We start from the raw sequence: 13,206 nt of genomic DNA on the forward strand, positions 1-13,206 counted from the left end.
AGGCAACACCACATCAAACCCATACAGCCTCCATCTTGACTGTGATCAGAACCAGTTACTAATTGTGCTGTAGTCACTGGGCACAAGCTCATTTGGGCCATATAACGACTGAGCACAAAGAGACAGAGGGCTGCCTGCATCCCAAGAGGGCCGTGTTCATAGCCAACAACCAGTTACTTCACTTAATATACCCACAGGGGAAGCACTTGGAAGGAGCATTAATATGGATTTGAAAACAGAAACACCATATCATTGTCACTAAAGGGAAGGACTAGAGGGAAACATTAATGGCATATTCACTAATAGGGAATTAGATCAGTTACACATTATAATAGTGTTCAGCATTTACTTTTGATAATATGGAATAAGGAATCTGCAGATTAAAAGATGACCATGATGGTTAAGGTATTGCAAAGAGCATTGATAGGGATGGTGTATGGGTCCATAGCATTGTGTACATGCAGACAAGATGGTTTATGTATTAGCCACTTTACTGAGTGCATCACAGTCTTGCATATGACTTGTTCAGGCTGCACATAGATTTCAGCAACAATATTTTTAGGCTTATTCTTAGTGCCTTGCTTTGTCATTAGCTGTGGCTCAACCACCTTATCTGCCTTCTCAGTGACAACACTTTTCTTCACTGGTCCAGATGTGAACACGCAGCAAAATACTTCTGCCCTGCCAGGTTTGCAAAGATAAAAATGCGATACCCACCCCCCAATCTGTCCAGATATTTGAAAAACTGTTTCAACAGTCACAGGCTCCACATCAGGCTCTGACGTACCTGCTTCTCATCACTGTTTTTCTCTAAGGCATCAAGCAAGGAATCTCTGTACCATAAATTTTGATGGTAATATCCAAAACTTTCAGAAATCAGGTGATAAGGCAAGGAAAACATACACAGAAAAAAATACAGCAAAAAACTGCACCAAAGCTCTATCAGCATAAACTTTAACGCACTTCAAAGATTCAGAATTAGTTTCTTAAAAACTAGCACGTCCCTTCCTATCACCATTTATTATATATGGGTTAGCAGAGCAGGCCACGAACCAAGAAAACCAATAAATCTTCCCATTTGTTAGCATTTATTTTCAGAATCTTAATGAAGCTCTCTCCCAATTCACATGGGATCACTCTGGCACTCGCCAATAGTCCCAACAGACAATCACATTCAGCAGTGATTATGTGAAAGGAGTTCCTGTCTAATTCCCAACCCACACTCTGACATTCCACACCAGCTGGACTTGGCTCATCAACTAGAAAAGAAATGAGCTCAATATGTCTCCACTTGGCCAAAGTTCTGATAATTATATTCATCACAAAGTTAATTATTGTTCTTGTAGTTCAACCCTGATCATAATTATTTAATTCAAATTTCCTTTACCGTTTCCCATTTTATGTTGCCTTTTCCATAAATTTTACTTTTTTTCTTCCTTCACCGTACTAGACTCTTTTTTAGCATTTTAGATTTTATTTCAGCTTACTTTCTTTCTTACTCGTGTTTGTAACATACGTCACAAGAATCAAGAAGGATAAGCAGAAGCTGTACAGTACCCAGCAGGAAACAATGGTACATTAACTGTGGCAATTGTGGTAGACTCATTGGGGTTCAGCCAAAGGTCGGAAATTTGTTTGAATACTTATTTGGAACTGGATAACTTTAAAAGTTAGGTGGTCTTTTCAACAAATACTGTAAAGGGGGAAGAAACCAGTTGTCCGTCATTGAGAAGATCATCACCTTATTGTTTATTTAAGAAAACTAAATGATAAAGTTCGAAGAACTATTTGCACAATGTCACCTTCACCCCTCCTGCTACACTGTTTTGTGGATTTAAACAACGGGAATGGCCACACGATTAATGCCCTGTGCCTCCACTACACATTAACATCAGAGATTCAACTCAACCACAAAGGTAAATATTTAATAAAGTGGCTACTGATGAACAACTATTTAATAGATTTTGCATTATCCAACCAAGTCCTTTGGACTAATTCAGCTAACAGAGCTCTATTTTTTATTGAATCACATTACCTAAAGGACATCCGGTAAGACGGGGAGACAAAAATCAAGTTTTAAGAAGTAAATGCAAGAGTGCGGAGTTTCACCCAACAAAAAGTCACAGGACAAGTTTGTTCCTAAACACTCTCAGGAATTAGGTGTTATAATTCCAAAAGAGGCACTCCTCAGACAGCATAACTCAGCACATAAACCAAAGGGCTTTACAGCCAGTGAAGTACTTTTTTGAAGCATAGACACTATTGTAATGTAGGAAACACGGCAACCAATTTGTGCACAGCAAGATCCCAAAGACAGCAATGTGATGATAACCAGATAATCTGTTTTGTGATGTTAGTTGAGAGATAAATATTGGCCTAGGGCACTGGGGATGACTCCAATGCTCTTCTTCGAAATAGTGCTGCTGCTTCTTTTACATCCACCCGAGCAGACAAAGGGGGCATCAGTTTAACGTTTCATCCAAAACACAGCACCTCTGACAATGCAGCACTCCATCAGCACTGCACTGGAGAGTCAGCCTTGACTTTTGTGCTCAAGCCCTGGAGCAGGACTGTTACCCGGAGTTGAGAGATTCAGAGGTGAATGTGCTACCAACTGAGCCACTGCTGACATATAGTAAATAACAAGCAGGCAAGCTCATTTATACATAGGGACATTACATTGATAATGTCTATGTTATCAACTTTATTAGAACAATTTAGTACTAAGGGATCCTACACTATCAGAGGTGCTGTCGTTCAAATTGGACATTAAACCAAGGCTTTATCTACCCACTCACGGCAATGACATGGATACCATGGCACTATTTGAAGAGTATGTGACTTCCCCAAAGTCTTAACCATCAGCTCTTCCTCAGCTAACACAGATTAACTAGTCATTTAAGGCATTAGCTGCTTGTGGAAACCTGTTGTGCACAAAGTGGCTCCTATAGCTGATTACATTACATTAAGTGAAAGGCTCTTTTTAAATACAGTTCTTTATTTTTGTATTAATGGTTATTCTCTAAATTCATATTTTTTAATAAAAGTATGGTGATTAAAGTTATGAGTTGATGAAATAAAAGTAAAATTAAACTGGTGGAAAAATGCCTCAAATCAGAAAATATACCTGTACAGTAATACAGGTTCTTTTTAATATTGGCGTTGCTGACCAGGCCAGTTGTTGCCTATCCCTAATTGTCGTTGAGAAAGCGGTGGTGAGCCGCTTTCTTGAATGTTTGCAGCAAGTGTGCTGAAGTTACACCCACTGTATGTTAATACCACTATACAGTATTTCCATTTAGGTTGTAGATCTCTGCAAGAGCCACCACGTATCGAGCATTCTCCGCCTCAGAGAGTGAAGACGGCTTTCAAGGTGACCAATGCTAATGAAATTTGAACACAAGAGGATATTCTCTAAGCATCACCCAATACTTAAAATTAGTTTCCCTTTCGCTCCATCTTATTCCATTAAATCCTTTCAAGAACAAAGGTTAATTTATAACTCTTAATATCAAGTTGACCTTTTGCCTGGTGTTAGGCTCTTGTCATGAAGCTAATAATACATATATTATGTTAAAATAGAGGTTTAGTCTGTGAGTGTGTCTTAATTGGATTAAAGCCAGCTAGCTTGGGTGCTTTAATGTGTACTAGTTTTGATATGTAAGAGAGATAGAGTGCATTTGCATTTTTGAATAGAACATTCAAGAAGTGGGTTGAAAGCTACCACCTAGCTAGCAGAGAGCAATACGTTTATATTACTAATGAAATTGGTGCTGTGAAAGGGGTTTTGTTGTTAAAAGGTGGAGTTCAAAGAGGCTGGTGATCCAATGAGAATTTACATTCAATGAGCGGTGCTAGGTATAACTTCAGCAGTTTTGTGTGTGGAGCGCAGAGGCAATGCGAGATCAAAAGCAACTGTAAGTCTCCAACTGTCTCCACAGGAACCTAAGTGAAAAGAACCTATTTTTGAATTTGTAAGGTGAAAATGCTTTGCCTGGTGACTGGTTAAAAGTCTACGGGTTGCTGTTGCCTTAATGGAGATTAGTTTGGGAATTTGTTAAAAGTTATGATAGTAATAATTTGTAGCCATGTGTACATATATTTTAACCTGTGCAAATTAATAAGATGTTTCATTTAGTTTAATGTAAAACCTCGAGAACTGGTGGTCTGATTCCTGAATTTAGAGTCGCATCTCAAACACAACACTTAAAATTATAGTCGTCTCAATTTCTCTGCTCCTCTCACCCACTCTAACCTGTCTCTCTCTGAACTTGCTGCACTCCGTTCTCTCAGGTCCAACCCTGACATTGTCATCAAACCTGCTGACAAGGGTGGTGCTGTTGTTGTCTGGTGCACTGACCTCTACCTCACAGAGGCTGAGCGTCAACTCGCAGACACTTCCTCCTACCTCCCCCTGGACCATGACCCCACCACTGAACATCAAGCCATTGTTTCCAGGAATGTCACCGACCTCATCACCTCTGGAGATCTTCCTTCCATAGCTTCCAACCTCAGTCAGCCCGCTTCTACCTCCTACCCAAAATCCACAAACAGAACTGTCCCAGCAGACCGATTGTGTCAGCCTGTTCCTGCCCCACGGAACTCATTTCTTGCTATCTGACTCCATTCTCTCTCCCCTTGTCCAGTCCCTTCCCACCTACATCCGTGATTCCTCTGACACCCTACATCATATCAACAATTTCCAGTTCCCTGGCCCCAACCGCCTCCTCTTCACCATGGATGTCCAATCCCTCTACACCTCCATTCCCCCACCGGGATGGTCTGAGGGCTCTCCGCTTCTTCCTCGAACAGAGACCCCAACAATCCCCATCCACCACCACTACTCTACTCCGTCTGGCTGAACTTGTTCTCACACTGAACAATTTCTCCTTAAACTCCTCTCACTTCCTCCAAATAAAAGGTGTGGCTATGGGTACCCGCATGGGCCCCCGTTATGCCTGTCTCTTTATGGGGTATGTGGAACATTCCTTGTTCCAGTCCTACTCCGGCCCCCTCCCGCAACTCTTTCTCTGGTACATCGATGATTACTTCGGTGCTGCTTCATGCTCTCGTCGGGACCTGGAAAAATTTATTAATTTTGCTTCCAATTTCCACACCTCCATCATTTTCGCATGGTCCATCACTGACACTTCCCTTCCCTTTCTTGACCTCTCTGTCTCAATTTCTGGTGATAGACTGTTCACCAATATTCATTACAAGCCTACCAACTCCCACAGTTACCTCGACTAAAGCTCCTCACACCCTGCTTCCTGTAAGGACTCCATCCCATTCTCTCAGTTCCTTCGCCTCCATCGCATCTGTTCTGATGATGCCACTTTTAAAAGCAGTTCCTCTGACATGTCTTCTTTCTTCCTTAACCGAGGTTTTCCACCCACGGTGGTTGACAGGGCCCTCAACTGTGTCCGGCCCATCTCCAGCACATCCGCCCTCGCACCTTCCTCTCCCTCCCAGAAACATGATAGGGTCCCACTTGTCCTCACTTATCACCCCACCAGCCTCCGCATTCAAAGGATCTCCTCCGCCATTTCCACCATCTCCAGCATGATGCCACCACCAAACACATCTTCCCTTCACCTGCCCCTCAAACATATCTTCCCTTCACCCCCCCGGCGGCATTCCACAGGGATCGTTCCTTCCGGGACACCCTGGTCCACTCCTCCATCACCCCCTACACCTCAACCTCCTCCCACGGCACCTTCCCATGCAACTGCAGAAGGTGCAACACCTGCCCCTTTACTTCCCCTCTCCTCACCGTCCAAGGGCCCAAACACTCCTTTCAAGTGAAGCAGCATTTCACTTGCACTTCCCTCAATTTAGTCTACTGCATTCGCTGCTCCCAATCCGGTTTCCTCTACATTGGAGAGACCAAACGCAGACTGGGTGACCGCTTTGCGGAACACCTTCGGTCTGTCCGCAAGCATCACCCAGACCTCCCTGTCGCTTGCCATTTCAGCACTCCACCTTGCTCTCATGCCCACATGTCCATCCTTGGCCTGCTGCAATATTCCAGTGAAGCTCAAAGCAAACTGAAGGAACAGCACCTCATCTTCCGACTAGGCACTTTACAGCCTTCCAGACTGAATATTGAGTTCAACAATTTTAGATCATGAGCTCTCTCCTCCATCCCCACCCCGTTTCCGATTCTCCTTTTTTCCAATAATTTATATAGATTTTTCTTTTCCCACCTATTTCCATTATTTTTAAATGTATTTCCATCCATTGTTTTATCTCTACCTTTTAGCCTATTTCGATCCCTTCCCCCCACCCCACCCCCACTAGGGCTATCTGTACCTTGCTCATCCTGCTTTCTACCTTTAATGTCACCTATTAGCACATTTCTTAGCTAATATCACCATCATCAACACCTTTTTGTCCTTTTGTCTATGACATCTTTTGGCAATCTCTACCTATCACTGGCCCTCTATCCAGCTCTACTTGTCCCACCCTCCCCCCCTTAAACCAGCTTATATTTCACCTCTCTTCTATTTTTCCTTAGTTCTGTTGAAGAGTCATACGGACTCGAAACGTTAACTGTGTTCCTCTCCACAGATGCTGTCAGACCTGCTGAGTTTTTCCAGGTATTTTTATTTTTGTTTTTGCTTTGGATTTCCAGCATCCGCAGTTTTTTGCTTTTAACTTAAAATTATAGGTTATGACAGTTGTTTAAAGTTTCCATCTGGGATTTTGAAATAACTCCGCTTTAACAACTGCTCAGTCATAACAGCTCTCAAAAGCTACATCTTTCTTCATATCTGCAGCACATTTGCTACGGTGGGTACCATACTTGAAGCAGTATGATGCACTGTATAGCGTGTTTTAATTAGTGAGATAAAGCCTTTGAGTGCCTTGGCAGAAACATCAAACAACAAAGACGACATGTAAAGGTGAAGGAAGGATTTACATTGCCATTTTTCAGAATCAGAATTTCAATTTCTTGTGGAGCTTAAAAGGCCTATTGGCTTTTAATGAAAATAATCTCCATTACAAAGGTCTCACCCATAAAGTGAAATCCTTACCTTATGAATAATTACAAAAATTTGGAAGGCTCAGTTTATATGAAAGCATTCCTTTCCTGAATTTTGCCATTTCTGAATTAATGCAGCAAAGCCTAAAAATCCTTGGGCTGGAATGTTACCAAAAGTAAACAGAACAGTCGCTGCCTTTCTGTATACCGTCAGACAGGGGCTGACAGCAGAAATATCTCCAATTATTGTTGCTTGAAGGCTGTTATACTTGGTTGTCATTTGAAATTCATACGATGCTCGCTGGCCAGGAACCGCAACGGAAGAGCATTTAATGAGAAAAGACACGAGCTAAGGTACTTGGAATCAAGAGAAGAATTATAGTTCTCCATAGTTCAAGAGCACACAATCATGCATGGTATGCAAGACTTGCAGGAAGAATACTACAGTCTAATAAATGTTCTGCTTTGAAAAAGATCACTTTTTTTGAATAATTTTATGCTTATGGAATTGCCGGCATTAACATTCTCTCTCCAAGTCTCTTTTAGGGTCCACAAAGTTAGGCTGATGAGAATTCCCCATTCTTCAGCTGTTCTTCAGTGTGGAACAATGACCTGATGTTGCTTGATAACTTGTGCACATCTTAAGCCCAACAGTCAATAAAAATAATTCATGAGATGCACGCGTTCTATTCCTGCTCATTATATAAATGATGCAATGTGACTTATTGCAAAATAACACATCAGTAAACTGAACCACAGTACAGTGCACAGGCCATGTACATCAGAATGTCCTTAGCTTCTCTTTTTGCTACTGTAGAATCCTTCCTCACTATATTTTCAGATACAACATTAACAAAAACAATTTGCACTTATTCAGTGCTTTAATGTAACAAGACGTTCCAAGGCATTTGATAGGAATGTGCAAAATATTGTGAGCCAACAACAATGTACAAGTCAGTCAAGGGCCTATGCTAACAATATGTAAATTAGTATATGATCATCCTTACAAATTGTGGGAGGGGAAGGACGGGCACATTTTCAATAAAGAAGTGTGTAGTAAGCTATGGAAACAGAATATCATGGGCAGGTATTTGAAATACACTTCCAATATTGCGGTAGGGTAACACTTAATTCTTTAAAGAAAGGACTTGCATCTATAAAATGCCTCATCACGTCCCTGAGCAAAGTCTCAAAGTGTGTATGATTAAATTTTTGGGTCTGTTGTCATTTTGTCTAGGAGGCACTGCTTTAAAATTAGGGGTCGCCCTTATAGGACAGAGATGAGAAGAAATTTTTTTCTGAGAGGGATGTGCAACTTTGGAACTCTGCTTCAGAAGGCGGTGAAAGCGGGGTCGCTGAATATTTTTAAGGCAGAGATAGATAGATCCTTGTTAGGCAAGGAAATAAAAAGTTATCGGTGGTAAATGGTAATGTAGAACTCGAAATACAAACAGATCAGCCGTGATCTTATTGAATGTGGAGCAGGCTTGAAGGGCCAAATGGCCTACTTCTGCTCCTATTTCACATGCTATATAGGCATTTTTGAGGACCAGTTGCAGATTGGAATACTCCAAGGTCCAGGACTACGTGCTGAGGAGCACATTAAAGCATGGGCAGCCACCACACAGGCCCTCCGCCATAGTACACAGATGAGCTGGAACTCATGTAAAACCCCTGGGACTGCATGCTTGGCATGCATGTTTAAATATAACCTGTAAATAAAGTGCCTCACTACGCTTAAAGGGTGCCACATAATGTAATGAAAGACATTGAACTGTTTTGCACTTTGTGTAATGTCAAATTTGAACTGTCATGTAATGGACTTTTACAGATTTTATGAATAAAGTATATTTCTGAAAAATAAATTTTGTGGACCACACTATCCCACAAGGAGGTTGAAGCAAATGGCTTTTTTTTTTAAAACTGTTTTTAAAAAAAGTCTTGACTTTAATTGTCCTCATCAATGACTTCAAGCTACTCATTAGCTTCATTGCATCTGACAGAGCTCAGCCTTCCATTTCCCTGGTTGGTTTTAACGAGTTGCTGGATGTGAAGGACATGATTTATGGAATAATTATGACATCTGCAACCTCAGAACTTCCAGGCAATCATTATTGAAAATCCAGGTTTCATATTAAAGATAAAACACTGCAAATACAGTGAATCAGTCTGCACCAGTTCAGTGATGGGCCAGAGGCAAAACATTGACCTCTCTTTTTCAGAAGCTGATTGGCCCCCAGAGTTGTCTGCATCTATTTCAGATTTACAGCATTAGTAGTCTTCTTTTCATCTGATCTTTTAAATCAAACATATCCATTTCGATCTGATCTTTAAATAAAGCACAGCCCTTTGAATTTAAGGATGGTTGAGATTGCACTTACTTTTAAAATTACAAAGAGCATAATGAGATGTTGAGCTATATGCATAGATATTTACATGAGAATCTAATTAGAATAAGATTAATATTTGACATTTTTAGGATTCCAGAATCATTTGCAAGCTATTTTACAAGTGCGGGCTAACATGGTGGCTCAATACTAGGAGCTGTATCCAACAATATAGAAAGATGCAGCTTTGCCTCATATTGGACAAGAAGTGTAGTTAATGAGAGGTCAGACACAACTGGAAAAGTTACTGATGACTATTTGTGACCATCTCCTGAGCTAAGTGTCGCCTCTTCGATCATTAAAAATTGGGACAGGCAACACGGCAAAACATGAAGCCAGACGAAATGTCTACTATGGAATTTCAAATTTTTTTTTCCACTATCACAAACCCGGAGACAATAATAAGGGCCATGAATTTACGTTCGTGTTTTGATACAACATAATGCAAAAATAAATTAGGTGACGTGCATTTTGGCAGTTGGGGGAGGGGGAACTAGTTGACAAGATGGTTTCATTTTTCCTTTCACCTCTGGGACTTGGGTTTAAATTTAGCCAATATTTGTGGAATTAAAGTCTCCTCTTCTTACCACCTTTACAAAACTAATTTGGGCAGTCACTATAGAACAGAATGGGTTTGAGCTCATAGCACCACAATATTCATAACTGTACCAAAATTAGCATTCTTGTTCCGTGCCCATAAGGGTGGACAGAAATGGAAACATTTGCACTGTTGTTATGGCTCTTTCTAAATACCCAGCCCTACATGCTAACCGATTCTCTGCTCTGAACATACTGCATTGACTCCCATTCTAACTCACTGTTGCAACAACCTTCTTCCACCCTCAATCTTCATATCTTCACTTCCCATATGGGGAGGCGATGGCGTAGTGGTATTGTCGCTGGATTAGTAATCCAGAGACCCAAGGTAAAGCTCTGGGTTCGAAACCCGCCATGGCAGATGGTGGAATTTGAATTCAATAAAAATCTGGAATTAAAAGTCTAATGATGACCATGAAGCCATTGTCGATTGCTGTAAAAACCCACCTGCCTCACTAATGCCCTTTAGGGAAGGAAATCTGCCGTCCTTACCTGGTCTGGCGTACATGTTGACTCTTAAATGCCCTCTGAACAAGGTGGCAACTAGAGATGGGTAATAAATGCTGGCCTGGCCAGCGATGCCCACATCCCATGAACGAAAAAAAAATTTTAAAATAGCCTTTTAAAACCTCCAAATTCAGCATCACCTAACTCAAAGTTGGTCTAGGGCCACAATCATAAACAGTCACTTTTTATGGACTGCTATTTGTCACAAGAGACTGAAAAGGTATTTTAAAATATAGTACGCATTATTCAACATTGCAAATCACCAGTCACCCACACAAATCGTTATTTTTAAACATACTTTCAATCAATGTGTCTCTGTCTCCCACTCTCTCTTTCGAGTCACTGGGTTTCTCTGGTTATCATTAGAGAAACCCAGTGTTGTATTTAGGGGAAAAAGCTTTAAACCAATCAGAAGTTACCAGCAACCTAACACTGAGAAAATCAGCTGTCACAGCTGCTGTAGAGCCTGCCAGAATGGGCAAGCTTTAAAAATTAAAACAATCTCTGGTGACCTTTCAAATGATCAAAAAGAACTGGCCATCTTCTCAGCTATCTTTGATTATTAAAGAAATGAGCGCGGGTGGGAAACCGGTGCAGTGTTCAGGGTGTCAACAAGCAGAGGCCTGGCTTCCCAAAATTCAAAAGTCATTCACTCAGTTAGAAGGTTGTTCCCCCTCACATTGCATTCTCCACACAACACTGTCTCAGCTTCTGTCTTGTACTGTTCTTATTTTGACTTCTCTCTTCCTGTTTCTCCTTCCTTTGTTTCTATTAGCTCTACTGCTGTAGCTTTTTGTCTTATCTCCTTTCCCTCCTGTCTTTTTCTCTCTTTTGTTTCCCAACTTTTCTCGTTTTCTATTTCTGGATTCACAGCCCAGCTGGTGTGGACGATCAGTATTTTCTTTATTGGAGAGAAAAAAAAAAAGAGTATGCCCCAGAGTTTAGAGTGCCAGTAAAAGCTTCCCGCTAAACCACAGACCTTGGAGGTTTAATATCACACTTGCAGTGACACTATAGCCTAGACATTACTGAGGGCAGGAATATAAACAGGGGTTGGTGGGGGGGCACAGTTTCAGATGGGAAACCTAGAGGTTGTCTGGGCTTTTCTGCATGCGTGTGTCTTTTGTCCTTTACAGATTCCCCAACCAGAAGTCAATCTGATTGACAGGCTTGGCTTTCAGTCAGGCAGTAAGCACTCCAGATCAGACTGCAGGTCAGGCAGAATAAATCCATGACCCCAGCGTCTTTGTATGGGGATGGGGGATGGTCTGGTCTGGTCTGGTCTGGTCTGGTCGGGGGAAGTTTGGGAGGCTGGGGGAAAGCACTCCTGCTCCCCTTGATCTACAAGCAATGCTTTATAGGCAACTTTCTCCCTGAAGACGTTATCAACTTTCTTCAGCTGCCAGGTTTCCGGAGACTGCCAGTCTTATTAAAATATTTAAATTTCCAAGCCATGCCTGGGAGTAAGTTGGCTTCACCACGGTCAAACCGAGAAGTGGGTGGATTGGAGTCAGGTTTGAGATTTTAAAAATTTTAACCTCTGACCTGACTACCTCTCCCCCGCCCCTGCCCCTAATCCCACCACCACCACCAAACAACCCAGTTCTTGGGTGTTAAAATCCAGCCCTATGAATGCTCGAAAAGGCCAATTTCCACACAATTTGTTTTTCATTCTCTTGCTGTCTAGCCAAATAGCAATAGAAAAGTACAACGTCAGAATTTACCAGCATGGTGCAGGCTGCAACTCTGTACCTGAAGGACAGTAGATCATCATCACCCACATGAGAGCTGGTTGGCCACAACAGAAACTTGCACAGTTTGTAGCTATCCAGCAGCCCATTTAGTATACACACCTGTCTAAGCAGTAATTCAAATTCTCTCTGACTCTTCCCAGCTTTGGTGTTGGCCTGCACTGTTGATCTTCTCTCAGCTTGCTTAGCAAGCAGCAGCATAAAGGGAGCCTCATTCTACATCGTCTCATTAGCTCAACAGAGAGAGAGAGAGGGCCAAATGAAAATAACTTTAAGGATAAACACAAGAAAATAGTAATTTATGTTAATTATCTTTAGCTCCTCTTTATTCACCCGGGCAAGGAGTATTTATGTTTAAAAGCTAACACACACACACACACACACACACACAGACACACAGACACACACAATCTACATGAGTCATGTGGAACAGGTTATTCAGCAAAGTAAGGGTTAGAAAGCACAATCGCTGGTTAAGGTGCTAAAATACTTTCCTTATATTTCACCATATTTTTACTTCTCTTTAGTTCTGAAGAGTCATACCGGACTCAAAATGTTAACTCTGTGTCTTTCTCTCCACAGATGCTGCCAGACCTGCTGAGTTTTTCCAGCATTTTTTGTTTTTGTTTCAGATTTCCAGCATCCGCAGTATTTTGCCTATACTTTCCTTCTCTCTTATTCAAGAAACCCTAAAATACAAATTTAACAAACGCTGGAAATATTTTCTACAGATTTTACTGCAGTGGAACAATCCACACCAGACATTGCCCAGGCAGGTTCCTGCAGTAATACAAACCTTCTCTTCAAGCCAGCTGGACCTGCCATCAGACAGCTTCCTGAATACTGAGAGAGGTCGCAACTGCTGATTTGCTCTGTTCACAAGCACCAGGAAGCTGTTCTGCCTTGGACGAGTGCAATGGAGAATTATCTTATTGGAAATTATTATATACATTCTGTTTAAAATATAAGTAAGGTGTTG

General features: G+C 41.5%; 1 protein-coding gene across 2 annotated transcripts in view; it reads right to left on the reverse strand.

Annotated features, from left to right (window-relative positions):
• mib2 (MIB E3 ubiquitin protein ligase 2) overlaps window positions 1-13,206 on the reverse strand; it is a 254,519-nt gene that overhangs the window by 181,169 nt on the left and 60,144 nt on the right. The gene's annotated exons all lie outside the window — the stretch shown is intronic.

This window comes from Cetorhinus maximus, chromosome 15 (genome assembly GCF_964194155.1).
Source record: "Cetorhinus maximus chromosome 15, sCetMax3.hap1.1, whole genome shotgun sequence".
Taxonomy (NCBI): Eukaryota; Metazoa; Chordata; class Chondrichthyes; order Lamniformes; family Cetorhinidae; genus Cetorhinus; species Cetorhinus maximus.